Consider the following 364-nt stretch of genomic DNA (forward strand, 5'->3'; position numbering starts at 1 on the left):
TGAGAAAATATATTTTAAAAAAAATATATTAAAAAATTAATTTTGCATATGTATGGATATATATGCATAAAACAAAATTTACCTCCGTATTCTTATTACTATAATGCAAAAATAAAATATTTGTAAAATATTTATACATGCTGGAAAAATTTAATGTACTGCATTTAACTTATTCTGTAAAAATAAAAATATATACAAAATTTAAAAAAAATTTAAATAGTAAAAATAGACTTCATTATCTTAATGCAAAATGCTAATTTTTGTAACTTGCTCATGCTTAGCTTAATTTAAACACTGCTCTTAATTCATGCCAATTAAATTTTTTTAATATTTAAAATATATTTAAAAATTATTTTTTTAAATT

The sequence above is a fragment of the Sinocyclocheilus rhinocerous genome, unplaced genomic scaffold (genome assembly GCF_001515625.1).
Source record: "Sinocyclocheilus rhinocerous isolate Xijiao unplaced genomic scaffold, SAMN03320098_v1.1 scaffold303, whole genome shotgun sequence".
NCBI lineage: Eukaryota > Metazoa > Chordata > Actinopteri > Cypriniformes > Cyprinidae > Sinocyclocheilus > Sinocyclocheilus rhinocerous.